We start from the raw sequence: 25,808 nt of genomic DNA, 5'->3' as shown, positions 1-25,808 counted from the left end.
TCAGGACACATGTTCTCCTTGCTCAGTCCTTCCCATACTTGAAAAGAGCCAGAATCACTCCTGTAGTCTTTCCTGCTTCAGATTGCACACTCCCAGTTCTTGCTACCTTTTTCTGAAACATGGAACATCCCCAAACGCTCAGAACCATTCTTTGGAACATACTCCAGTTGTTGCCTCAGGTACGGCACTGGAGGGAACTAAATGTCCCTCAAAGTATGGCACCAGAATGGACTACAATTTTCTAGTCATATATTCATTCAATTTCTTATTTTAAAATAGGAAAGTAATTTATTTTCCTTTTACAGGTCTCCTTAAAAATGTTAAAGTTTATAAAACACAGCATTCTAATCTATATCCCTGTATGATCCTCCTTCCTCCCTGTCCACCAACCAAAAAGCCTGAAATCCAGAAGTTATATTTTCTTTGCCCTTTAACTCCAATTCAGGGCACATGAGAATTACTGGGCAAGTATGTTTGTGTCATCCCACCCTTAGCAAAAATACATAGAATTTTAAGAAAAGCTGGCCATTGGAAGCTCATGCCCTGAATGTGGACAGGTCTTGACTCACACATTAACTTCAACACAGTCTCCTTCACCGTTCACACAGAGAGCCCCAGACGGGTGGTCTGACACTTACCCTGCTGTCCTCTGTGCTTCCAGGACCCGCTGACACCTCCACATGCTCAGCATGAGCTTTTCCTCGTCAGATAGAATGAAGACTTTCTAAGCAAATAAACTGCTTGGGACCCAAAGCCACCACGTACTGACTTTATGTGGCTGAGCTATCCCAATTATATGCTCTACAAGTGCATTTCAGATGCCCGTGGTGACTGACGCTTGGCTGGCATCACAGCTGCACGGATTTTGCCACATAACACACTCGCTAGACAAACAGCTCCCTACTCCAGGCCGCTCTCTGTAGCTGGGGATTCCACACCATGCCTCCGGCCTGCTCCAAGAAGCCAGTATTGCAGCAGGAAGATGAGCAAAGCTTGTGGTAACCTAAACCCCTAGTGAAATGAGACTCCTGTAGCATCAGGAGGCTGCCCGGACAGCTAACACCTGACATGCTACCTTATCCACGTCTACAGGCCCTGTTACGATTAGAACTTAACTTCTCTCCCAACTCCAATTTACTTCCACCAGCCTGATAATAGTAATTGCAGGGAGGAATGGTTCACGCCACTAATGATGCCGCTTATAACTGGCAAGGAGGACAGCAATAATTTGCCTTGAAATAAGGCTTTATGATTCCCATATATTTGAAGTTTCCATGGGTTTGAAGCCATCAAGATTCAGGTTTGACACTTGTGAGGATGAATTCCAAATGTCTGTGTTTTGTTTGTTTGATTTTAGAAAAGCATTATTCTGAAAATGCCCCAAGTAGCAGCACTTGTTTGCTGCCGGGGTGCCCAGCTATGAATTTAATGTGCTTTAGTGCACTCTTCAGAGAACGTGTTTCTGCTGGTGTGTGAGATCTGGGAGCTGTCTGCATGCCAAGGCAATGCCCCCTAAATGAAGTCTTACATAAACCTGACAAAGAATCTTCAGATAGAAATAATCACAACGGGCTCCTATAGAGCCATAAAAAAAAAAAAAAAAGCTGTTGGTGAGCCATCAAAACAAAATCTGGCCAAGCAAATTCTTCAAAAAGCCTGAATCATTGGAGTAGCATGCCAGTAACATTTTACCATAGGTTTTGTTTTTTTTAAGATACTGGTATATTTTCTTTTCTCTCCTCTTTCCATCATTTCCTTCCCTCTTTTTCTTCCCTCTTTTCTCCCTCCCTCCCTCTCTCCCTTTCTTCCTTCCTTTCAGCAGACCTTTTTCTCTCTCTCCGTCCTTCTTTCCCTCTTGCTCTCATGTCTGTCTCCTTGCCTTTCCTCCCCCACCACATGCTACAGCTCAGACTCTTATTTTATTGTCAACCCACCCAATACTCCTACATTCCAAATAGCCTGCACTGCAAATTTTCATCCTCTCTTGGATTACTGCAGTGTTATCCAGCCTGCGTCTTTCCAGAAGGTGGTTTATCATCACTCTCCTCCACTGAAGCACCTCCACAGCTTCCCAGTGGGTGCAAGACGAAGCCCTACTCCTCAGGCTCGAGTACAAGACCCCCAGTCCCGCCCCAAGCCCTATCTCCCACTCACTCTCCACAACCTCCCTTCACATCTTCCACCCTCAAGCACACCTGACACCTCCCAAATAAGCTTGGCCTCTTCCCAACTTCGGAACGCTTCTGCTCACTCCTTTTCATGAAAGGCTGAGTCTGCCTTTCGGGCCCAAGCCCTTCCCTAACTTGGCCAGGCAAAGTGAGTTACTTTCCCCCTCAGGTTAACATTGCATCACAGATATTTATTACTATCTGTCTCCCCAAATAGGTTAAGAGTTTCTGGGGCAAAAGTGTTGCTGACTCACCCACCAGGCAGTTGCTCAATAAAGATTTGCTGAATGAACTTTGTTTCTTTGAGTTTTTCCAGGTTATTTTATAAGTGGGAAGAAGCAGCATAGTATAGTGTTTCCTAGTTTGAATGTGTGGGTTCAAATCCCCCATCCGTGACTTGAGCAAGTTACTTAATTTCTTTGTGCCTCAGTTTCCCCATCTGTGGAAATAATAATATTGTCCAACTCTAGCATGCTTGTGAGAATTAAATGAGTTGCTATGCATAATGTAGTTAGAATACTGCCTGGGAAACAGAAAGAAATGTATGTTAGTGAGTGCTTGTTAAATAAAATGAAGGTAATTCTGATACCCCGTGGCTGCCTCGGTTGTGCTTGGGGGAGAAGGTTCCAGACACTATCAAGACTGGCTTGATCTAGATGAGTAGATCCTTTATTAGAAATTTAAGTGTCTGCCTTATGCCTCCAATCAAAAGGACAGATGCTAACACCATGAACAAAACTGCATTCCACAAGAAAACTAAAAGTGGGTTTATGCCACACTCAGGGTTATTGCCTGGGCTAGTGCATTGGGTCTGGAAGGTACTGAAAAAAAAACTAGTTAAGAAACTATGATTCTTAGACTATCCTATATGGAAAAGTACATATTGGGTCTAAAGTATTTAAAAGAAAATGTGTCTGTGTCCAGAAAAGGAGTTAGAAGGAAGTTTAACACCATGCAATTTAACCTCAAAAGATGAGCAGAAGTTCAAACTTAGTGTTCAGAGACAACAGCCAAAGGGAGGTCTTGGTTCCTTTTGTTTAAAGGTAAAGCAAAAAGGAGATTTTATGAGTTGAAATTCTGCAAATATACTTTCTCTCTTCACAAGCAGTGCTGCACACATCCTGGCCACGTCTCTTGCACGTGCCATCCTGCACATGCCTTGCGCTCCAGCTGTCCCGGCAATCCTGGAAAAACCCACACAGAGGCTCGCTTGCACACCTTGGCTTGGCAGCTGCCTGGCCTGGGATGGCCTCCTCCACGTAACACTCATTCTGGTATCACTTTTTCTCTGAAGACTTTCCTTGCTCTCTCTAAGGGCCTTTGCTCTGGGCCTCAATGCCCTCCCCCCAGCATGCATACACATTTCTCAAAGCATTTATCATACTGCATGATGACTGCACGTTCACTTTCTCTCCCCATCACTAGACTGTGAGACTTTCCAGAGAGAAAGGGACTGTGTGAGCTCCCTGTTGCTTCCTCAATGCCCAGCATGGTGCCTGGAACGAAGTAGGTGCTCAATAAATGCCCATTGGATGTTATTGAACAAGCAGGCTTCCTTGTGTGTATAGGGGCAAACTCATTGCCAGGTGCCTGTGGTAGCAGTGGTGGGTCTCACCTGCGCATTGTTTTTCAGGGCCATACCCTGGGGATACCACATTTTGTCACATCTGACAAAGCTAGAATGATTGTATGATTAAGCATCACATCTTTCAGGCAGGAGAAGTAGTTAGGATTCCTTAAAAAGGTTAGTAACTGTTGCATGTCCAGTAGTCTGAGCCAAGAATTTGAAAGCTTCTTCATGAACTTAAACAATGTTTATGACTCGCTTCTTTTAGGTGAAAATGCACAGAAATATGCACAGTAAAGCCACAATGGGATACTACTACACATCCTTCAGAATGACTAAAATTAAAAAAGACTGACAGTAAGAATCAGAGAGACTATCCCCCAACTGGAACTCTTATACCCTGTTGGGGGCGCTGTGAGTTTGTACAACCGCTTTGGAAAGCTGTTTGGAAGTTTCTAATAAAGTTAAACACTCACCTACCCTATGGTCTAGCAAATCTACTCCTAGGTCTATATCCAAGAGAAATGCATATGTTTGCCAAAGACAGCCCCAAACTGGAAACAACTCGGTTTCCTGTTATTCAACAGGAGAACAAATAAATAAATTGTGGCATATCCATATAATCAATATTACTAAGCAATAAAACAGAATGAAATACCAACATATGCAACATGTATGACCTTTACAGATGTTATATTGAGCAAAATGTGTCAAATACAAAAGAGTACATACTATGCAATATGATGTATAAAAAGTTCAAGGACAGGTAAAAGAAGAAGATCTCACAGTACAAGCTTAAATAACTCAACCGTGTCACTATAATGACCTAATAGCACCTCTCTGGAGACTCTTTTATTCCTACATTCTTTCAGAGGAAGTCTTAGAGCAGGATTTCCAAAGCCATAGGCAGTGTGTCCCAAAGAGTGACATGAAAGATGAGTTTAGAAGGTAGGTCAATTTAAAAAGACTAATAGTAAATTTTTTTACAGTTTTTTTTTTAGCTTTTGGCAAATGACACTTATTTTTCATTTATGGAAATGATATAAAATTTCCTTTTACAATTATTTATGTAAATCCAAAAGGTCAGCATTAAACAAAGAGTGAGACTGGTGGTGGAATTACAGCAGTTTGGGATGATTTTACCCAAGATGCAAGAGGGTCTCTAGGCCTCTAAATCCCTTGAAAGTTTATGTAGGATTATATGCTAATATGAATTTTTTCAGGAAGAAGGTCAACAGTTTTTATTAGGTTCCCTTAAAGAATCCTGGCTCCAAAATGGTAGGAAGAATTGTCCTGGAGTCCGAGCTGTAATGCTTGATATAGTAGCCACTAGCCACACATGGCTCTTGAGCGCCCCATTCGTGGCTAGATCAAGGTGGGATGTGCTGTAAGTGTACTATACACACTGGAGTTTGAAGGCTTACCATGAAAAAGAGAATATAAACTACCTCATTAATAATTTTTATATTGGTTACTTGGTGGAATGATATTTTATGTACTGAGATATATAAAATGTAGTATTAAAATACATTTCACCTGTTGTTTTTCTTCTTTAATGTGGTTACTAGAAAATGTAAAATTACATATCTGGCTTGAATTTGTGGCTTACATTATATATTTAGTGGACAGTACCAGTTATAGTATAGGGCCAAGAAAAATAAAATCTCAGAAGTCCTGGAGAAATTACAACTATGAATATATTTTAAAGCGTATTTATAAAGTAAGAAATTAGAGCTGAATTTGGAGAAAAAGATGAACTTTTATAAAATGCCGATTTGGAGAGAAATGATGACACAGGTATAAATTTCACTTTGTCCCCTTAATCACTTAGGCAGGAGAATAAATCAGTAGTGGAATCTTAAACTTTTTTATCCTTTCAAATTAAAACTATAGTTTCCATAGGTTCAATCGGAGGTACAGAATAGTAATTTTTTGTTAAGTTCCTAGGAAAAATAGGTAAATGGGTTAAGTATCATTTTTTTTTTGTTATTAATCTAATCTACATCCACCAAATAACAAGGAGTTTATTGTATTTGCCTTGGGCCAGGCCCAGCTCCCATCTCTGTTTTATGACCCCTCACACAAGGGTAATTAAAGTTTATAAAGTCTTTTAGAGGAACTCCTCAAACTCCTTTCTTTGCCTGGAGCTTTAGGAAGGCAACTTTCATCTCTGGGCTGCAGGTCCTGGGGCATCACAGTCTCTCTTCGGCTTTTCCTTTTTGAACTGAAAACCGATTGCTTCAGGGTATAGTTAGATGCAAAGGAATATTATTGTGATTTTTTTCTTTTCCATTGTTATTGTCAAGGTTATGGCTCATCTAGAACCTTCTACTGAATGTCATTTCTTGTTATAGAAGCTTGCATTTTGTGTGGCTGAACAAAATGTGGGGTTATCTCTCACTTTCATTTTATTACATAGTCCTACATCTAATCTTTTACAGAAAAAAATCAAAGCCTTTAGCTCCATCTCCTCTCCCTAATATCCTGTCCCCTTTTGCAAAACAAATATACTCTGGGTACTATTAAGTTGTCAGTCCCAGGTTGGTGCAGATACAGAACTCATGAGTGCAGCTGGCCATAAGTGCATTTTTCTCTTGAGCGTTACATTCATGCACACTTGTCTCCCATTCATTCTACTCCCTACTCTTCAGAACACTCTAGAAATGGGCCTATGGTGTCCAGGGTTTCCATAAAATGATGTCATTGAGATGAGCTTTAAGTGGCCCACAAATGAAGTTACCATCATATTTTCCTCAATGAACTGACTTGTCCTAACAAACTCAGGCCACAAGCAACGCCAGTTCCCAGGCACATTATTTTGGATCCTGTTCTTTCCTCACTTCCTGGGAGCAGCATTTCTACCCTTTAAAATGGCAACTGCTTTCTACACCAAGCAAGACAGGAGCTGTTAATGGCCCTGTTCTGGTTTCGAACAGTATCCTTAGGGCAGCAAGACAACAATCATACAATGCAGCCAGCTACGTGGAGTGCAAGGGCACTGAGTATGGACTCAGGCTTCTCCAATTTTACTGTGCATGAAAACCATCTGGTCTTGTCAAAATGCAGATTCTGATTTACTAGAGTGGAGTGGGCCCTGAGATTCTGCATTTCGAACAAGCTCCCTGGTGCTGCCAATGCTACTGGCCACACAAACCACACTTTGAATAGCAAAGAAGATCATCTCTAAGAAAACTTCCGTGTCCAGGATTCTATCAATATCATTCTATGTGACTAAAAACACCAATAGCTGGCATAATAATCAGCTGCAGATTCTCCCTAGGATCTCTGCTCAAAGACTCCAGAAGTCATAATACCAGTTGCAGAAATTTATCTAAATAGGAGAGTTTAGAAATTAAGTCTGGGAATCTGTTCCCAAATCATTTTAGTATCTTGAAATAAAGCAATCAGTGAATCAAAGTTACTCTCTCCTAGTTCTTTCAAATGCATATCTAGCTATTTTGTTCCCAGAATATCTCTACAAATGGGCCCCCTTTATGCCCCAGCTGGGTGTAGAATAATGCTGGGTGCAAAATGCATCTTAAGTTTATTCAGAAACTGGTTATATAAAGCTGTTATTTTGAATCCTTATGCAAAGAAAAATTTTGCTAAATAAATATTTACTACCCAATTTATCTGTTCTGTAAATACTAATGCTCCTATGTAAGGTTTGTTTAAAGTGGGACCTATCTCTTTCAAACCATATCTGATAAGTAGGATAAAAATAATTTATATTCATGGCAAACATAAAATTTGCAGATTCTTCCATTATACTAGTTGTTTTTCAATTCCAAGTATGTCTGGTGCCATGTTTTTGATGCTGATAATCAATTCCTTGGTGTAGGTAAATTCTAAAAGCAATAATAAAGTACACTAAGTGGAAGTCAGAATGAAGCCTATATATGATCTTTATTTATATGTGATTTTTCTACCTCTCTTGATTATAGGCAGATAGTTTTGTACCATATTGAGTGCTACATGCATACTATGTGTCAAACACTGTGCCAGGTGCTGGCAGTTGGATGAGGGGTGACAAGATGAATAATATTGGCCACCCTAGCCAGGCTCAACTGAGTGGTGGTAGGGGGGACACAGACACCTGATTATGTACTTACAACAGAATATGATTACAATAGAGGTATCTATAAAATACAATGAAGAACAGGGGCAGGATTGAATCACTGCTTGAATGGTCATGTCAGCCTCTGTGTCCTACAGAAATGATCCTCATACAGTCTAAACTTTTAGGGAAAAATATAAGCATGCGTGCCCATGTAACCTTAGCAAGTTTTGGAATTTAATTCGCAGGAAAGGCAGAAGAAAGTGAATGGTCTTCTGTGGCAGACTGCATGCTTGACATACCTGGTGTCATTTAATCCCAAAGATTAGAAATGTCAGGGCCATGGAGGTAGGATTTGAACTTACCTTTGTCTCACATCAAAGTCCAAGTGAGTCTTAAGACATTCTCAACTCTTTATAGAATTGGTTTCTTTATTCTCAAGTAACTAAGTAGTAATAGTAACAACAATAAACAGCAACAGCAGCTGACACTTACATAGTTCTTTTATGTGGCAGGCATTCACTGTTCTAAGCATTTTACATATATTAACTCATTTAATTTTCATAGTAACCCTATGAGATATTATCTCCACGTTGTGGCTGACAAAACAGGCAAAGGCAAGTTAAATTATTTCTTCAGAGTCACACAGATAATATGTGGCAAAATTAAGAGTTAGATCTGGGAAATCTGGTCCTGGCGCCACTTTGCTGCTCAAAGTGTGGTGTGTTGACCAGTGTCATGGGCATCACCCAGGAGTTTTGTTTGGAATTTAGAGTCTCAGGCCCCACCCTGGACCTTCATTCAGAATCAGCATTTTTAACAAGATTCCCTGGTGATTTGTATGAGCATTAAAACTTAAGCAGCACTGTTCTAAACCACAATAATATGCTATGTCTGTCTCCCTTGTCTTCCACTTTGGCCCAAACCCCCATTCTGAAAGATTTTTACAATCCCCCCCAGCCACCTTGGACACCACCCCTGTGGGCACCTGACCTACCTCAGTTTCACCCTGTATTGACCTGAGTCAAAGGTAGGTCCTTCCTACGACAGATCTGCTAGCATCACACATCTCAGCTTCTTTATTGAGGACCAGAGGGGTCATAGAGAGGTGTCACTTCACTGACTTTATAGCCTTCTGTCTTCTCTCTGGTGCTTTGTCTAACAGCATGCATTCATTCATTTCCATCCATTCATTTATTTTCTTTTTGTTTCTCCCTCTCCTCTTTGGAGTAAGCCTAAAACCTCCCCTTGTATCTGGCAGGACAGTTCCACTCTCACCCAGAGCCCTTGGAGAGTTATCTTTCTAATTCCAAGTACATAGGTCAAAGCACTATTTCCAAATAAACACAGTTTCCTTCTTTAGTTGCTAGCTGTTACTAGAAATAATTTGCCCATCTTGTTACAGTTACAGTTACTTGTTACAGTTCTAACCTCTCTTTTATTGTGAAATATAAAACACATACAGAAAACTGCATACATGTTACCTTTTTACCTTCAACTTCTACTCTCTTTGAATTTTAATGAAGAAAACAGTTATTTTTCATTAACAATGTATTAAATAAAAATATGTGCCATTTAGTAAAGTGGCCATAATTTGTAGTCCACAGATCCAAGATATAAATGAACGGAGGCCAAGTGTTCAACTAGAACACCAAAGTTCCATGTGACCTGTTGCTTGCTAAGTTGGATATGCTGGACTGTGTCTTACTCCCGATTGCCAAAAAATCAAGTAGGTCAATGCTCTTATAATAAGCACATTCCAATGCTGTGTCTACCTTGCTGCAAAATATGTTACACTATTTAATATTAAATGGGAAATTCAAAATATATATGGTAGTATTTTGGATTAAATGGGAACATCTAGATAAGATGAATGAAATGAATAATTTCAGCAGGCTTCTATTTAGTCAAAGTCTGACTAAATAGACTTTGAATTAAACTCCTGCTTCCTGCTTCTGGCTGTCTGTCTTTCATCCATTTATAGACAATAATAAAATGCAGTAGAAGAGAAAGAAGCCAAATACATAGTCTAGCAGATGAATTTGTTATTTGTTAATCACTCTCAGAAAAGATTTGCTGTGAGGAAAAGGTTAAGCTTGTTACTAAATGGTGGTGTCTAGATTAAGTGAGATAGGCCATTCATCACTGCAGTTAACACTGATCACCAATGGTTGGCATGATGCCTGCCATATTAAGTGCTTCCTCTCAAAGGAAGAACAGCACTGAAAGAAAGTCATTGGTCCACTTTCGATTAACTGCAAATGGTTTTAAAAGAGAAAGGAGAACACTTGTTTTTTTTGTTTTTTTTTTGCAAGACTCATTCTTATATGCCATTGCTCTTGTCTTTTGATGATAAGTCTAAATATAATTATCCTGGCTATATTTCCCTCATTGATTAATTTCAACTTTAAAGTTATGTTAATATGCTAAATGTTGGAAGTAAAAGTTAAAAATGTTCAGAAATGTATTAAACCATAATGCAGCAATAGTACAGAAATGAAACTACCCATTGCCTACAATGACAATACCACCACCACCACACACACACACACAAAACCTGCTATATGTTGGAAATAAGTTTTAAGACTGATAACCCTCCGTCTCTTTTTCTCCTCTTTTAAGAAGTCCAATTCTGCTTATTTTTCTAGACTTGATACAAATTCTAATCCCCTCAGTGGAGGTTTCATAGATCACTGCAATCCACCATTATCTTTTCCTTTTAACATCTTGAATATGTAATATCTGCCCTATGCATTTGGAGTTGCCAAAAGCATAAATATTAGTAAATAATTAGAATTATTATTTACCTATTTGTATATATGTATGGTGACTCCCCAATTAATTTTAAGTTTCTTAAGGGAAGTATAATTAGCTGTAGTTTTTACACCTCCCATTGGCACAGCATGGTGTTTTGAATAGAGAAAAACTTAGTAAATATTTATTTGACAACATGTTTTCCCAAAGGGAGCTGGTAACTAGCTGTTCCATATATTATTAACAAGAAGCACAATCCCAAACCAGAAATTGTTGGGCCTTGGTATGGTCTCCTTACATTTCAAGAAGAAGCTATCCAATCATTAATGTGATCTTCTTAAATGGTTGCCATTGAAAGTGTTCATAAAAGAACTCAACACAACACAGGAATCAACAATTGTGAAAAATTGTGTTTAAAATAAAGCAGGTCATTAGACCATTGTGAAGGAGATGAACATTTTTTTGATGAACTATTTTGTTGATTTGAGTAAATGCTCCAAGGGACCTCCCATCTCATTCTTCCACTTGTAATGGATGTATTGAGGAATAAAAAATTTGAATTTTGTTTCTAATTCCATCAAAGACTTGCTATAAGACTGTTGGCAAATCCTAATGGCAAGGGTTTAAAACATTCATTAGTAGACAGTGGAACAGACTAGACAGGTTCTTTTTTTTTTTTTTTTAAATAGATGTTTGCTTTTAATAGTACAAACATGTTTGCAAGCAATTAAGTTGATCCTTCCAAAAGAAGTAGCAGTTCAGATGCTTGTCAAGTGGTATGATGTCCATACTGCTCCAGGAGGACCCAGTTATCACTCAGAGTGGAATTTATTTGTCACTTATCTCATGAACATGATGGGTTATAACACAGACCGCTTAGCATGGACCCAAAATGTAAGTAAATACAATTGTTTTCTCCATGAGTTATTCTGTTATCACTGTTGTGGTTATGTAATTGTTACTATAACATTCTGTATGTAACAGATAAATTTAATAATAAGCATACCTTATTCAAAATAATGGAATAGTACTAAGGCTTATTGTATCTATATATTATAAATCTCATTTAATATTTAATGATACCATTTTACTAGAAATTATAATTATTGAGTCTTTGTAATGTGCTAAAGCACATTTGAAGACAGGTTCTAATCAAATCCTAACTGATACATTTAAATGGATTAAAATTTAAAACTATACGGCAATAGATGAACCCATGAAAGCAATCAATATTCACTTAACAGATATGTACCTACTATGTGCCAGGCATTATTTTAGGTGCTTGGGATATATCCATATACAAAACAGACAAAGGTTCCTCTGTCCTTGCTATCAAGGAGCTTATAGTTTAGTGAATAGAGACTAACAACAGAATAAGTAAATTATAATGTATGTGAAAAGGTGAAAAGTGCTATGGGAAAAAGAAAGGTAGAGCAAAGAATGGAGATCAGGACTGCTGATGGCTGCCCTAGTTGGGTGGTTGGGATATTAAATATAGTGGTCAGGATAGACCTCAGTGAGAGGATAAAATTCAAATCAAGACTTGCAACAAGCAAGGGAATGAGCCTAGGAGGTTTCTTGGGGAATACCTGAGAGTGTTCTAGGCAGAGGGAACAGCTATCTACTGATAGAGCAAAACACATGAGAAATTGGAAAAACATATTTGCAATCCATGAGATGGACAAAGAGATAATATCCTTAATAGAGAAAAAAGAGTTCTAGAAAATTAGTTTGTAAAAAAATCAATATCCTATAGAAAATGTGCACATGACATGAATGATCATGTACCCTTTGGATAAAGGTCAACAAAAAGTGAAAAATGTCCAACCTTACAAATAATCAGAAAAGTAGGCATTAAAGCAGCCTCACTTTTGGGATATCCAGTTTGTGAAGATCAAATAATATGGGCGAGGTCACAGGGAGGCAGATACTCTTCTACTCTGCTAATGGAAGCATAATATGACACAAACTTTTGTACAATAATTTGACTATACTTATCAACAGCCTTTATTTTAGAAATACCTCTTATGGAAAATCAGAAATTAAGACAACATTTACATATATTTACTGCAGTATTATTTATAATACCATATAAGCACAAATGATTAATACCTAGATATTGTCCAAATTGAAATCCCCAGACCAGGATCTATCTGTGAGCATTTGATGGTTCCACATGAATATTCCATAAATAACCCAAACTCCAAATGTCCAAACTCAAACTTACCCTCTCCAGCCCCTATACCAGCCCTCAGATCTCCTCTTCTTCTCTTGCTTAGTTCAGTGAACATCACCAATGTACATCCACCACTTAAGACACAAACCTGGGAGTCATCCTTGATGGCTTCTCTCTCCCCTCCCTCATTCTACGCACCCCTGTGCTTCGTCATGTCTACTTCTGTCATATTTCTTGGATTTAGCCAGTCCTCTCCATTCACATGGGCACGGCCTTAGCTCAGCCCTTCTCGCTTCACACCTAGGCTAACTAATAGCTGCTTAGCTGGCCTGCGGCCACCAATCTCACCTCCAGCCCATCTGTCACATCTTTCCATAGGATTCTTTCTAAAATAGAAAACTGGATCAAATCATTACTGTGTTTAAAATTTTTAAATGGTTCCCTACTGTCATCAGATTAAAATCCAAACACCTCAGACAGACTTTCATGACCTGAGTCCTGATGGTCAGCACTCTTGTGCTGCCAGCCTGAATCTTAAACTCCATCTGTAACAATCTTCTTACAAATTACATATCTTCTTTCTGTGTCTTTGCGTATACTTACTTCCTCTGCCTGCACGCCCTACCCTTACCATTCCCCAGATAACTTCACTTCACCTTTGCAGATGCACCTGAGGTAGCCCATCCTCCAGGGAGCCTTGCCTGACTCGCTGACCCCAATTCATATCTGGGTTTGGAGGTCCTGTTCATCTCTCAAAGAACATCACGCAGATTTATATCATAGCATGTATCACACTGTTGTGCAAACACTGGTGTGTTTCTTTGGTTCCCAGGACTACCACCTGGCTGAGCTGTGATACGTCAGTGGGCACCATTCACACAGTGTCCACCTGCACAATTGTCTGGGGCAGTCCTGTGTCCTTCCCACTAGAGAGAGACCATCTTTTCAGCTCCATGCAGAATACTTGGCCCGGTTCAAGTGCTGGAATGGACACGTTTACATAGCACACATTTGCTTAATGAATGAAAAATTGGACAGTCAACCAAACTCTAGTTTCCTCAGTGAAAAATTCTCTTAGAGCAGTGGTTCTCAAAGTGTGGTCCAGGGAACAGCAGCATCAGCATCACCAGGGAACTTGTTAAAACGCAGACTCTTGCCCCACGCCCCCAGATCAAATGAATCAGAAACAGAAACTGTTTTAAGAAGCCTTCTAGATGATTCTAATGAATGCTTAACTTTGAGAAGCACCATCTTAGACTGCTCAAAATGAAAAGCAAAAATTTCATTTCAAGAGCTCAAATCACTTTGCCTATAAGGGCATTTAATTAAAAAATTTTAAATTATGAAACAGTTCACACATTCAAAGGTATATAAAACAATACTACAGACACCCATGTACCCATCATTCAGATTTTCAGTATTTGATTCATCTCTCCATAAGAAATAAAAAAAATAACAAAATACTAATGACCCATCTCCCTCTATCCTCTCTCTTTTCTCTCACTAAGCTAACCACTGTTTCACAGTTGGTGTGTGTTTTTCCCAGGCATGTTTTTATACTTTTACTACGTAAGTGTGTAGGCATTTACTTTTTAATGAGAGACTTTGTCCAGGATGTTACAGCAGAAATCGCAACGCATGCCCCAGCATGCTGCATAGGAAGGCAGCTGGAGCAGCAGGCAGCCAACGCCAGTGAAACCTGCCTCTTTCTGACATTTGGTGGGAAAAAACAGGACTCACGTGAGCTTTACAAAATGCAATCAAGAGGAGGTTAAAATCAGAAAACCAAGTTATACTTATTCAACTATAGCTGATTTTAAAAGCTAAAATAAAAAACACTTTTTGCCTTGAAGCTAAAGGTGTCAAACACATAGTACAACCAAGAGAGTTGTACTGACAGACTTGGTCGTTTTGGCCCAGCCCTGTGGATGACACACACAGGGATGTGTGCACACGCCAGTGTGTCGTGCACGAGGAGTTGCAAAATAGCTATACCGGGGGCTCTAGCCCCATCCTGTCAACACCAGAGATGATCCTTGATTTCCTTGATTTTGTCATCTGAAAAATGGCAAGAAATTATCTGCTGCCCTTTGGCTTAACAAAAGGGGCACGATGATTTGGGGGTTAAATTCTTTCTTATCTGGGATACCATAATGAAAGGTTTATGAAAATATGATTACCAAACTCATGAGTATACTCCTCCTAAACTTAAAAAGTGAAAGAAAAAAGAAAGAAAAAGAGAGAGAGAAGAAAGGAAAGAAGAAGGAAGGAAGGAAAAAAGAGAGGAAGGTAGAAAGAAAAGAAAAAGAAAGAAAAAAGAGAACAAAAACTTAACAACCAGTTCTTCCCCCATCCTTACTTTCCCACTTTCTCTAGTTTGGCGGCTTATGATGACTTCCTGGTTATCTTTACAACTTCTCTTTCTCTCATTCCCTTTACAACTCTGTAATTTACCCCCCTTTTTTAATCCTTTCTTTTTGGAGCTGATTCTTAAGAATACTAAAGTTTGAAAACCATTGCTACTGGTGGTATGGAGCCCTAAGAAAGTTTGTTATTGTTTGTTGTATGTTGTTTTTGTTGTATATGTGTAAGTGTATATGAATATGAAATACATATATAATGTGTTTATACAAATGCACATGTGTGTGTATACATGTGTGTGTGTTTAAATGCAGCTTTGAATAGCAGCTAATTAATGAACATTCTTGGTCAACTCACTCTTTACAAATTCTATCACATACATCTATCTCCTGTCCCTGATGCCACCATACTAAAGCTTGTACCCACAAACTAAGTCCTCAAAACTACCTTTCATTCCTTCCCTTTTTATCCCTCATGCACTTGGCTACAAGATCAGTCACTCTAAGGCACCTGCTGACCATTCCTCTCAGTAATTGAAGAGCCTCCAGGAGCTGCCTAATTGTGACCAGGTCTGCTAGATGCATCCACAATATTCCTCATAACCAAGCCCCACTTTCATTCTGAGTGACAAGATACCCAGCTACATCTTCTAGTTTCCTTTGCAACTAGGAGATAGCAGATGCAATTGGAGGTAGAAGTTGTTGGCTCGGCCTTCTGGTAAGGCCCCCTAAAGAGGAAAAACACAGCAGGTAAGGGTACCTTTTAGTCCCCCTCCCTCATCTTTCCTGTTGTCTGGAATTTACATGTGAAGGCTTGAAGCCCAGCAGTCATCTTGAACCAAGAGGAAACCTTGAGGATAAAGTCATATGCTAAGAATAGCAATGCGGAAAGATAGAAGGTACCAAGTTCTTGATGTTTTTAGAACCACACCCCCTGCTCTGGAGAGAAAAACAAACCTTGGTGTGTTTAAGTCACTGTTATTTATGGTTTTCTGTTATGGGCAGGCCCAAAATAGTAGTTAATTCTCTTCACAACTTTAGCTCTTTCTCCAATTCAGCCAATGTAATATGTTGATAAGTTTTGATCCATTGTTTCTCTTCCAAAGAACAGGGGCTGGCAGATAGATCTGAGAGAAAGCCCAGCCCTTCCCCTGTGACAGGGCATTGCTCCTAATCATTTTACCCCTACTGTCCTTGTCTGGAAACCAAGAATAAAAATAATATGCACATTAAAGTGTTCATTATTTTTCTTGCAGCCTGCTTTTTAGTGGTTAATAGCTCAATAGCACCAATAGAGAAAATAGTTGGGGGAAAGATAAGGAGATAAAACTCAAACCAGGACATATTCTCACTTGTGAAAAGCTCTGACAAGCAGTTGGTGGTTGAAAAGTTTCAGGTTGCTGCTCAAAAAATAGTCAGTGGGAAGAAAATGTCAATAGATTGGACTTCAGTTATTGGCATTGTATTCTCCTTTCCATTCTCATGAATAATTGAAATCTGACTACACACATGTTGCATTATCCACTTGACCAAGGAAGAAAGAAAGAAAGAAAGAAAGAAAGAAAGAAAGAAAGAAAGAAAGAAAGAAAGGAAGAAAAAAAGTCAGCAAAGAAAGAAGCTTCAAGAACATTGGCTCCAGGAAGATCAATTGCCCAAAGTCACTGGAATGGAGAAGACATACAATTTATGTCTTGGTATTTTCCATTTTGTTACATTGACTCTTAATGACCTTAAACAAGTCCTTTCAAATGGAATTGCCAAAAAGCGAATTCTGCTCAAACTCTTACATTGTGTAATTCCATTTCTGCTCTCATGCACATTAAACTAAACTGGTTGGAGAAAAAAATCTCTTGCTAAATTAAATTTGGTTTGATTAGGAAATTTGTGTGCATTTGCATGCAAAGCACAGTTTGTGTGGGTTAAAAGATGTCCTGGTTGTTTAAAATGTTCTTTTTTACAGATGATTCAGTTTTACCACAGCTTCATTAGTGAACTAAATTTGCGTTAATGTGGATCCATGTTGTGAGTGAAATAGGCTTTGGCCCTTTGTTGGGAAATCACTCAAGTGAGTAGACAGTTTGTCTTTTCTGAAGAAAAATAATACAGCCTCAAAGGCTGGAACATGTGAGTATCTTCAAATCCTTCCTACTTGGGCTCTACATGACCCTTTCTTGCCGTTTCCTAACACTGTCATCATTTCCTTTTCAAAAATATTTTCCTTGCTCTTCCCGCCCCATTTTTTCATCAGGCTCTAAAAGGCAGAGTTGGTCCCAGGGTCGTGTCTGCCCTGGTCTATGTCCTTAGCTGGATTTCAACCGCAATAATTACCTTCCACTTTATGGCCTGACACACACAAATAGAAAAATTTAAATAACGTTGTTTCAAAGTATTTCAGGGTGAGGAAAGTGCTTTTTAGGGGGTCAAAATGCCCTACTGCAAAGACATAGACACAAGGCCAATTTGATGGTAGTTGATATTTGCTGAAAGGAGAAAGACTGAATCCACAAGTAGCCTGTTTTACAGGTATCACCAGAGGTCTGTCTTTCAACCCTAGTTATCAGGAGTTCCACTCTGCTAACACATATGAGAAAGAATCTTACATTTTATAGGTCATTAAGAAAGCAAACAGATGAGCAGGAGCAAAGGATTAAAAAATTATGAAGAATTTGACGAGTATTATTAATAGTGCATGTAAAACTAATGCATGACAAAAAGGAGGTTTACATTTGTGAAACAGAGATTACTGAACAAGATGCGGTCCCAACTTAAAGAATGGTATCTTCTGGGACCCCTGCAGGAAGGGTCTTGCTATGGCATCTCGTTTCTCTAGGCAATGATCACAATGCAGTATTGGGCGGAAAACCAGCAGTGACCACTTACATGCTCATCACCTCCAGAGGGCTCCAAGCTCATTTTGATCTTTCTTCTTTTTTACAATATCCTTGATTGCATCAAAATTCTGGAAAGCAGCTCGAGAGGGACCTCTCTTTTGGGGAAGGAGTGGTTGAAGCCAAGACTATCCAGAACTCTTAGGATGAGTCCAGATCAGTGAGATCCTGCAGGACAGTCCTGACCTGGACCATGTCTTTCTGCACAAGTTTAGGAGGTAAAAGCCCAGTGTGGTTAAAGAGCAGAATTCAATGTCATTTGGTTGATTAAGGAAATAACATACACCAGAATGGGTATATAATATGTGGAATGTCTGTCACATGTTTTTCACTTGTAGAATTCTTTATATTCATGAAATTTGATAGAGAAACCCAATATCTAAGCAGATAAAAGTCAAGCGGTATCTCGGGAGAGTGATCCAGATTGTTCCTACATGCCAGCATTCCTCCCAGCAGAGGCCTTTAAGGGGCTTCCCAAAGCCCCTATAAGCTCAGAGGACCCCATCTGGAAAATGGTGCCTCTCTAAGGCTCCTGGCACTCTATCTGCTACACAGCAGAAGGGCAAGATCCTTGGCATCCATGGTCAGTAGAATCAGGTGTACTCAGGATTTCTACTTCCAGAACTCCCGAGTATCACACCTTAGCCACATTACAGGCTGGAAGATTCCACAGGTTATGCAGTCATTCCATTGTCTGGAAATCTCTGGCAATTTTTTTTTCCTAGTTTTGGTGATTATTGAACAAAGAAAGAACTGGAAGAAAAGCAGGGTCTCTGATCCTCAGAAACTTTGCATAATGACCTTAGACCTGACTCAATAAATAGCCCTCATAACTTTAAGGAAGGTGATTCAATCCAAACATCTGGCTACAGAATTTTCACTCACTACATGCCTGATTTATTTCTTGCTTTATCTCTGTCTCTTTTTAAAAATTTTTAATACTTCCATAATTTATTAGAATAAAATGCACAGAATAGTTTTGGAAAATGCATGTAGCCCACACTTCTAGAAAGATATACAATGTTTTCATCATTCCAGAAAATTCCCTCATGCTCCTTGCCAGTCAACCCTCTCTTCTCTCTGAGGTAATTACGATTTTGGTTCCCATCACCACAGATTAGTTATACCTTCTCTAGAACTATATAAAAATGAATGAATACAGTGTGCCCACTTTTGTGTCTAATCCCTCAGGTTCTGAGCATCTCTAGACTTCTACTTTTAGTTTCCTCATCTGTAAATTGAGGGGACTGCCCTGCAAGAATAGTGTGCAAGTATTTGGAGGTGCCCTAGGTTTCCTGATGGGAGGGGAGGACCTCTGAGGTCACTTTGATTGGAGGGGATATGAAGAAGAGGCTGGGGCTTGCAGGACCTTTCTCAAATTCAAGCAGAACAGCTATCCTTTTCCCTGCTTTACACATTGCAGTCCACTGTAATATTTCATTTGGGAAAGGAGTGAATTATTTATAAAACAAAACAAAAACAAAGAAAAATGAGAGAGTGAGAGAGAGCGAGAGAGAGAACCATAGGTCTCAAAGATTCCTAGTGATCCTTTTCCTTGAATGTTCTATAAATTACAAATAGTGTTTTCTGATATGAGAGCTGTGACGGGTCCCCTCAAGGGAGGGCTGGGAGACAGAGGCAGCCAGACTGGGGGCCCCGAGGGAGGGCCTGGGCACTGAGCGCTGTAACCCTAGTACTGGTTACAATCAGATAGCACCACTCCAACCCAGGTGCCTAGACAATAGGCCAGAGGCCACCGGCAAGGGGAAGCACAAAGACAGCATTCAGAAGACCCAACTCCTGCAGCCAGTGAGCATTTCTATAGACCTTCCAGACCCTGGCCAAGCCTGAATGTCCCCTTATCGCCAGAAAGCCATTTTTTCTTGGGTAGCTTTTAAACTGCTAAAAATAATAAACACAGAAAGGAAAGCACTGACACAACCTTAAATGCAGAGGCAAACTGAATCTGTGTTGTTATAATAATGTAAACAAACCGGATTCCAAATTATAAACCAGTGATCCAAACAGGCTGCTTGATGTTACCAAACACCTAGGGACCAAAAGGAGAGTTCAGACGACTTGTCAGTAAAGAAAGTGGATCTTTACTGCACAGGTGCTAGTACCCTATCTGACTTGCTCTAACCAATGGGTTACCTAATTCTTATGCCTTTTTTTTTTTTTTTTAGCTCTCAAGGAAAAGACACATGAGATAGGACTGTTGGATCTTCACTGAGCATAACAAGTGAAAAATGGACTCCTTTCTCTCACTTAGTAGCCTTCTTTCCCTGAGTGAATTTGTAGCATTCCTTTTCTCTGTTATGATTTTTAAGCCCATTTTATGTTTTATATTTCTTCTGAACAGAGTTCAAGACTATGTTAAATAACAACAGCAGCAACGCCACAAATTAGAAGATAATTCCCATAATGCTTAAAAGTGACAATGAATAGCAAAGTGACAAGTCTGCAAATAAGTGAAGCCCAACATCTGACCTTCTTATTCATTAACTCATGTGTGGAACTTGGCACCCACGCAGGACGGCCAACCGGAGGGAAATTGCAGATCTGGAAAAAAGGAAACACAAGACGATAAATATAAGTTGTTTTTGTTTTAAAGTTCCCCAACATTTGATTAAACTGCAACTGCTCTTATTTCTGTGTTTAAATAGGGTCTGGTTTCAGAGCTGTCTCTGATTTTGAATAAATGCAAATAGACTTAGATAAAATCTCATTCTAAAGGGGAGATGGTTTCAGAGAAAGGGACTTTAACACAAGGACTGTAATAACATATTATAGGCATGGGGAAACTTTTGTGAATGCCAAAGACCTACTTTTCTGTAGAGTTTCAGGGACAAGACCCAAGAGCTTTGGATTCCCAGCCTGGAAAGATGACTAAAAGGCCAATGTGGATCTCAAAGCATTTAGGTATCTTGTGCTAAAGAAGAGTCCAGCTTTGTCTAAGAGGATGGTTCCCAGAATAGATCTTAACACATAAAGGCTGCAATCGAGCCATATGAAACCAGCGGTAGAATGGCATGTTTTTCACCGGAGAATGCACCCGAGCATGAAGCTATGGCGCTGTCTAGATTGTGTGAAGTGCGATCATATCTGGAACACTTTCCACAGGTACAAACCAGATGAGAGAGGAGGCCAAACAGACCATGGTATCTGCTCAATCAGCAGAGGATGTCGCCAAGTGTCTGTCTACACGGCAAGTGGAAAGCTGCTTGTCAACTAACTGTGGTCCCACAACTTTTGTTGTTGTTGTTGTGGGGAACTTAGAAATTATAGAAAATTGGAGGTTAGTAGAACAAACGTCTGGGTTCCCATTACCCTGAATGGACCATTCTTAGCATTTTATCATATCTGTTCTTTTTATTAAAAAAATCGAGCATAGCTATAGTCTCCTTGACAACCCCATGCCAAGTCCAGACCATGAACTGGTTTATATCTTTCCAGACATAATGTTCATTTTGCATTCACATACATAAATGTGCATCCAGGGCAGTGAACATGTTTGTGTGTTTTTAATTTACCTATATGATATTAATCTCTGCATATGTATCACTCATTCTACATTTTTGACCCAACCTTATATATGCAAGCTCTAACCATGCTGATCTATAATAGCTCATTCCCTTTAACTGCCACATTGAATAAATATATACTCAGTCATTGGCTTTTCACCCAACACCCAACGTTTATGGCACCATAAAAGCACTTGTTATATCATTAAAGTGATTGTTGGTTCTGTGTGGGTGTGCATACGTATGTGTGCATGTGAAATTTTCTCTGCTGCTCCACTCTGAGCCTCTGAAGATGCTGCCTTGTCTTGTTTTGACAGTGGCTCTTACACTCTATGACTCCATGCACAGTGGATACTCAATATGTTGAAAGGCAAGTCATATTTATTAAAATGGACTTATTATTAATTTTCCTCCTATTTTAAACATTAAGGAAGACTATGGCATTGCATCTGTCTCTTTCCTTCAAAATCTTTCTCCATTGTTCTTTTCATAAACCTTCAAATCCAATACCTTGAACTTCATCTCACTGTTTGCAAGACAATCAGAAACTCTGATAGTATGCAGCTGAAGACCAAGACACTTAACAAGCATATTCTAAAAGCATTCTCGAAGACTAGATTAACAAAGCCAGGGAAAAGCTTGTGTTTGTAACTGTTGTTATGGCTTTATGGCAATTATGTGTAAATATACACCATTACCCCTGACATTAATATCTAAAAACAGTGTCTTTTTTATACAATACTAGATTTTGTTATATTTTTTGAGGATATAATTATGATTTAGACTTTGAAGAATAGATATGAATTTGACTGTGAAAACCTAAAATTTCTCATGTAATTATTAATAATAATAAGAATTTCTATCATAACATTTATTAAGCACATTTTATGGGCTGGGTTGTGATAGTTATTTTACCTAATTTCACATAATTTAATCCTCACAATGAACATATAAGATAAGTATTATTAATAATCCCATTTTCCAGATGAGGAAAGGAGAGGCAGGGAACAGTTAAACATTTTTCCCAAAGTCAAACAATGAAGCAGAGGCTAACCAGGAATTGCACCCAGTCAGTCTGATGTCAGGGGCCTTGTTCTAAATGACTAAGAACAGGTTTAGGTTTTCCTTTTTTTTGTTTTTTTTGAGACAAGAGTCTTGCTCTGTTGCCCCGGCTAGAGTGCCATGGTATCAGCCTAGCTCGCAGCAAAAGTTTTCCAACTTCTCAAGTCTTTCTCTTTTGTTTTTTTTTGAGACCAGGTCTCACTCTGTCATCCCAGGTAGAGTGCAGTGGCATTATCATAGCTCTCACTGCAACCTCAAACTCCTGGGCTCAAGCAACCCCTCTGCCTCAGCCTCCTGGGTAGCTGGGACTACAGGCGCATGCCACCACACTCGGCTAATTTTTGCTGTTTTTTGTTGCCCAGCTAAGTTTTTCTGTTTTTAGTAGACACAGGGTCTTGCTCTTGCTCAGGCTGGTCCTGAACCCCTGACCTCAAGCCATCCTCCCGCTTTGGGTTCCCAGAGTGCTAGGATTACAGGCGTGAGCCACCGCGCCCACTGGGTTCAGGTTTTAAAGATAAAATTGCTGAGAAGAAAGCTGAAACACAGCATCACTGAGGTGGCTTCCAAATTTTTCTATAATACAAACACATGGCATCTTTCTCATGGTGTGCCTCAAAGTGAGAACAAACCAAATTAGAGCTCTTCCAGTAGACAAATTCAAAGTGATTTCCTTGTGAGGAAGAAAATTTAAAGCAGCAAGGTCAAGCCTGAAACCCTTCCAGTTTAAACACACCCATTTTTAATTCTTCTCTTTAGAAAACTGGGAGCTGTGACTTTGCTCGTGGCTCAAAGGAGACTGCCCAGTTTTGTAAACACAAGATTCAAAGCAAAAATGAGAATCACTGCCTGGGACAACTTTAGCTCAGAATGTGTGTTCTTGACTCATTTTTAATTGGGGCACAAATATATTAACAGTGCGGTTATTTTGTAGTTTCAAAAGAATCTGTTTTGTAACTGATTCATATTTATATTTGGAATACATTTATTTCTGGGCATGAAACAGTTCATTTTGTTAAGCCATCTGACCTGAGGTGAGGTTGGCACTATTTCCCATGACTGCTCCCAATTAATGCAAATTGAAGGTTAAAGAATAAATAAAGTCCCTTTAACTTGGTTATTAATATGTTATTTATAAACAGCTCTTCACTGGTCTGTTTTTTCTGACAGTAACTTTGTACAAACAAAATTGCACAGAACAAACTAGCAAATACACAATGCATATTTTACTGCAGAGCTTTTAAAGGGTTAAATTTAAATTTAATTTAATTTTAAAAAGATTATTATGGCAAAAATTAATTCTTTCTATCATCTATCTATCTATCTATCTATCTATCTATCTATCTATCTATCTATCATTAGTCTCCAGCCTCTCATCAAATCTTACGGAGCCTGAGAAAGACTGATTGCATTGCATTGATGGCCTACATTCTTTTCTTTTTTAAGGGCTAACTCAGTCTTTTTAAATTTTATTTTGATGGTTACATGGTATTCTATTATATCATTAAACCACAATCACACTTATTGACAGCCAGTGAAGTCTTTTCTTCTGCTATTTTAAATAGGACTACAAGGCATAAGCTTGCATAAGTGCCAGTTTTGACACATATATGTTAATATATAGGGCAAATCTTAAGAAATGGAATTGGCCATTCAATGGGAATACACTTTTTTTAAAACATTTTGAATGATATTTCCAAATTAGACTCCATAGAGATTGTTTCAATTTATATTCTAAAAGCCTTGTTTCTCTATATCTTTGCTAATACATTGTTATTGAACATTATCTTTATTTACTTGATAGCAGATAAATAGATCCTAGTTTGAATTCACATATCTCTTGGGTAAATAAAGTTGAAAATCTTTTGATATGTTGAAAAGTTATTTGTATTTTTTATTCTGTGAATTTTCCTCCCTCTGGCTTTTCCTGCTTTCTTTCCCTTCCTTCCTTCTAACGGTTTGCTCATGTTTTTTTCTGCTAGATCAATGGATGTTTTCTTACTGACATGTCAATGCCTTGTATCCTCTAGAGAAACAAACATTTTCTTCTGGCTTTGCTTTTGGAAGTTTTGTCAATACAGATTTTTGTTTTCTAATTATTCTTTTCTTTCTCTTTTCTTTTCCTTCTTTCCTTCCTTCTTTCCTTCCTTCCGGCACTTAACATGAGTTCTACCCTCTTAAATTTTTACCTGCACAATATAGTATTGTTAATAATAGGCACAATGCTTCATTCCTCCCTGCATCTCCCCTTTTATTGTGTAACCTTGCAGTTCCTCTCATTGAAGAGATTAAGTCAATTTTCCTGTCCCCTTTGATTCTGTTTTTGGACATGTGATTTGCTTTGGACAATGGAATGTAATCAGATATGCTCTATATAGAAGTTTGAAAAAGTTATGTTTAAGTTTTTTCTCTTGCTCTTCTGTGATGACCATGAGAACAAGCCTGAGCTCTTATGGATAAGAAACATACAGTGGAGTTGACCCACCCAGGCCACCTTAGATCAGCCTAGACTAGGCAAGCCCTATACATATGAGAAAGCCCAGCAAAGATAAGCAGAGTCACCCAGCTGACATTCAGCTGACCACAAATGCATGAATGAGCTCAGCGGGGGCTGGAAGAACCACCCAGCCAACCCTTAGACTCATTGAGCTAATAAATGCTAATTGTTTCAAACTATTGAGTTTTGGAGTAATTTGTTACTACCCTAGGTAACATCAAGTAATATTATTATATACTAGATAACTGATATATGACTTACCCCTATTGCACTCAAAAAAGAGATGGCCACACAGAAGATGGTTTAAAATTACCTGATAAAATTCAGCAAATATCCACCAAATGCCAGCTATATCAGTTAAGGTTCATCCAGGAAAATATACCCTAGTCAAAGTATTTAAACAGAAGGATTGTAGTGCAGGGAATTGATTATTCAGGTGAAGGAAAAGATGTGAACTTAAACAGGAGAGCATGAGGCATCCAGGAACTCAGTGATGGCAGGAAACCCCTAAGCTATGGGGACAAGAATGGAGGTGTTGACACTGGAGCCCTGGGGTCAGGGTCACTCAGCAGAAGCTGAAAGCTCATGGCCCCTCCAGTAGGAGCTGAAGCCACAGAGGAGACGCGGTCTGAGGTAGAGAGAGTGGAGAAGAAACACTCTGGTGTCTTCCAATCTTCTTCCAAGGCCTTCCAAGGGCTGAAGCCAGAGGAGGCCCAAACCTCACGAGGCAGCCCATTAGTATAGAGGGGAAGGTCAAG

General features: G+C 39.1%; 1 protein-coding gene across 2 annotated transcripts in view; it reads right to left on the bottom strand.

The window, feature by feature from the left end:
* THRB (thyroid hormone receptor beta) overlaps nt 1-25,808 on the bottom strand; it is a 357,640-nt gene that overhangs the window by 180,940 nt on the left and 150,892 nt on the right. For both annotated transcript variants that reach the window (XM_045537904.1, XM_045537896.1), the window contains exon 2: nt 20,461-20,532. The gene's annotated coding sequence lies outside the window, so the exon portion shown is untranslated. The remainder of the gene's footprint in view (nt 1-20,460; nt 20,533-25,808) is intronic.

Source organism: Lemur catta, chromosome 1 (genome assembly GCF_020740605.2).
Source record: "Lemur catta isolate mLemCat1 chromosome 1, mLemCat1.pri, whole genome shotgun sequence".
Lineage (NCBI taxonomy): Eukaryota > Metazoa > Chordata > Mammalia > Primates > Lemuridae > Lemur > Lemur catta.
Note: the sequence above shows the minus strand (reverse complement) of the source record. Positions and strands in the feature narration are given on the sequence as shown.